Genomic DNA, 3,268 nt, shown 5'->3' with positions numbered 1-3,268 from the left:
CTTCTTTCTCCTGTTTTTCTTAAATAATTTAACATCACTAATGTTACTGCATTTTCAATTTTTCTCACATGTGTTTGTGGATTTTCTGTTGGGAGTAAGGTTTTTTTTTTTTTGGGTATGTTTTAAAAATTTTTTTATCCATAAGTACAATTTTAGAGGTAGTTTTCCTCTTGAGTAATCTCAATCTACCAAGGTTGTGGGAGTAATACTCTGAAGTGGTTTTGCATTTGCCTTTTTTAAAATTTTGAGGGTTACCATAAGATGTAGACAAATTTCTGAATTAAATTGTTGATTAAGAGTCTTTTCCCTGATATAGGTAATATAAATTTTTTACTCAACCCAAACCTATGCAAACAGACTGTGTTTTTACCCTCAACTTTTTATCATGAACAGTTTCAAACAGCAGTTGAATGAATGTGTAATCAACTTTCACATACCCCGCATCTATATCTGAGAATTGTTAATGTTTTGACCAATTACATAAATAGTATTTGTTGCACCATCTGAGAGTATGTTTTATATATGGCACCTTGCCCCAAAATACTTCAGTACACATCTTTTAAAATTCATTTATTTATTTATTTATTTATTGGATACATGACAATAATGGAATGTTTTACATTCAAAATTTTCATTCCTCTACAAAATTTAAAATTCTCTCTACTGGCTATTTGAAAATACTCAGTTCATTGCTATGAACTGTTGTTTTTCCACTGTACTAAATGTCTCCTGTACCCATTAACTACCTGCTTTCTAAACCTCTATTTTAGTCACTCATACCTAGTATATTATTTACATTTAAGAGATCAACTTTTTAGGTACCAAGTGGGAGAGTATGCAGTATTTGTCTTTCTGCACCTGACTTATTTTACTGAATATTTTCCTGTTTTATTTACGTTGCTACATGTGACAAAAATCTCTTTTTTCATATTAGTGAATAATATTCAATTATGTATATATGCTACATTTTCTTCATCCATTTGATGTTGATGGACAATTTATCTGATTTTATACTCTGGCTATTGTGAGTAGTACAGTAATAAATATAAGAGTGAATGTCTCTCTTTTTTGACAATTGCAGTTTATCAAATATGCATCCAAATGAGATAGTGGGGTCATATGAAGAGTTTATCTTTAGTTTTTTGAGAAAATTTTTTAGTTTTTCCATAATGGTTATACTAATTTATATTCCTACCAGCAGTGTATAAGACTTACATTTCCTGTGGATTTTCACCAGAATTTCTTAGTTTTTTGCTCTTATTGATAATAGCCATTTGAACTGGGGTGAGATAATTTCTCATTCTGTTTTTTTTCCAGTAGTTTATTATTAACTAAGCTTCCTGTACCAGGAAAAATAAAATAAAGCATACAAAACAACCCCCACAAAATGTACCTTAAAAATGCTCAGACTGGGCTGGGGTTGTGTCTCAGTGGTAGAGCGTTCGTGTAGCACATGCAAGGCCCTGGGTTCAATCCTCAGCGCCACATAAAAAAAATAAAATAAAAACATCATATCCTTCTATTACTAAAAAATAAATTATTAAAAAAATGCTTTGACATTTATAAGCAATTGAGTATATTCTAGATCCCACTTGAAGGCTGCAGTACTGTTACGTACAATGCAGGCTCAAATAAATAATTATAATCTTTATCATTGTGCATACACCTGAGTTTGCAATACTGGAGGAATTTTGTCATTTTCAACATTTTCAGAATCAATAGCTGCTAACGGTTGACTTTGGGGCTTAATTTCAAGTGGATATTTCTCCACGATGTCTTGAACTTCTTTGCAATTCCATTTGTCCAATCTATTAAGTCTTTTTCAAGTTTTGTGGCTTCATTCATGATTCTTTCCTGTCTTTCATTCAATTGAGACAGGAGCTTCAAGATCTTATACATCTGCTTCACATCCAAGCAAGCATCAGGGGACCAACTCTTGGGTTCTAGCCTCCTGGAAGTGGTCTGGCTAGTCATGTAGCAATCAAAATCCTCCTGACTTGAATTCAAAGACTGAGCATCCAATTTCTCAATGAAAGCCCCAGCACGGTACAGGTTGGTGAAATAGTATCTGTCCTCCCTGTCATCAGCCAGCTTGGGTTCCAGAAGCGGGTGATGTACTGTATGTAGGACTACAGGTGTGCTGGGGTTGCCCTTCAGTACGATGTAGATGAGCTTGGGCAAGAAGCAGAAGAAGGCTCAAGTCATTCTTGGTGATCTTGATGGCATTGAAGATGTGCTTGCTACACATGGTGATGCAGACCAGCTTATATTGGGCACAGGCTTTGTATCCATATCAGTGATATTTTAACTTCTTCTGAATGGTGTGGTCTTTCCTATCATCAGTGGCTTCTGAACAGAACACATATTTAGAGAGGGAGTCATGATGTACTTTTCCATCTGATCCATTATCTTCTCAACTGTTTCTGGAGGCCCTTTCCTAGGAGTCAGCATTCTTTCCACCACATTCTGGTAAAACTCCTGATGACACTCTGACTGCTCCTCAATGCCCAAATCCTTTTTTGTAATGGTTCCTTCCCCAAACATCTTGGTTGGCTTATAGATCTCGTTTTGTTTTGTGGAAGGTCTTGAGAAACTCTATTAGTGTCTTAGACCCTGTTTCAATGCTGATTTGCCAGTTTATGGAAGGACTGGGAGCTTTTGCTTCCTGAATTTCTGGCCTTTTTGATCCAACTCTGGAACAAGCACTGAAGGATTTCTTTACTGTGGTTACCTTGTAGATCTTTCCACTGGTTTTCTTTTCTTCAAATTTGGAAAATGTGATGAAGGGAGCCCCCTGGCTGCTCTAACTGCTGCCTCTTTCTCCTCCTGCTGAAGTCCTTTAACCAGTTCCCAAGTCCTTCTGGATCTGCTTCTCCTGGGCTCTGTGGTACTCCTCTATCCAGCACTGGGAGCAGAAGCCCTGCCGGGCAGGGTTGCCATAATAGCCACAACCCTTCTTGCACAGGAGCTCCTACTGGTCTATGTGAATTCCTAGGCACTCAGACTTCAGGCTCATCCTCTTCCTGCTTGGTGACCCTTGGAGTCAGCACTACCTCCCCTGGTGCAGCTCCAGGAGGTGCCTCACTGTGGTTTTGATTTGCATTTTGCTGATGGTTCGTGACACTGAAATATTTTCCTGTACATGTGGGTAATTTGCATTTTTTCATTTGAAGAAATGTGTGTTCAGATTGCCCGATTTTACTTGGACAATTTGTATTTTTACTGTTGTGTTTCTTGAATCCTTATTCATTCTTGTAGTAATTCCTGT

General features: G+C 37.1%; 1 pseudogene; it reads right to left on the bottom strand.

Moving 5' to 3' along the window:
• Positions 1-1,651: 1,651 nt before the first annotated feature.
• LOC143398336 (rab5 GDP/GTP exchange factor-like) lies at positions 1,652-3,016 on the bottom strand (annotated as a pseudogene).
• Between the last annotated feature and the right edge of the window lie 252 nt (positions 3,017-3,268).

The sequence above is a fragment of the Callospermophilus lateralis genome, chromosome 4 (assembly GCF_048772815.1).
Source record: "Callospermophilus lateralis isolate mCalLat2 chromosome 4, mCalLat2.hap1, whole genome shotgun sequence".
Classification (NCBI taxonomy): Eukaryota; Metazoa; Chordata; class Mammalia; order Rodentia; family Sciuridae; genus Callospermophilus; species Callospermophilus lateralis.
This window is presented reverse-complemented; position numbering and strand designations above follow the sequence as displayed.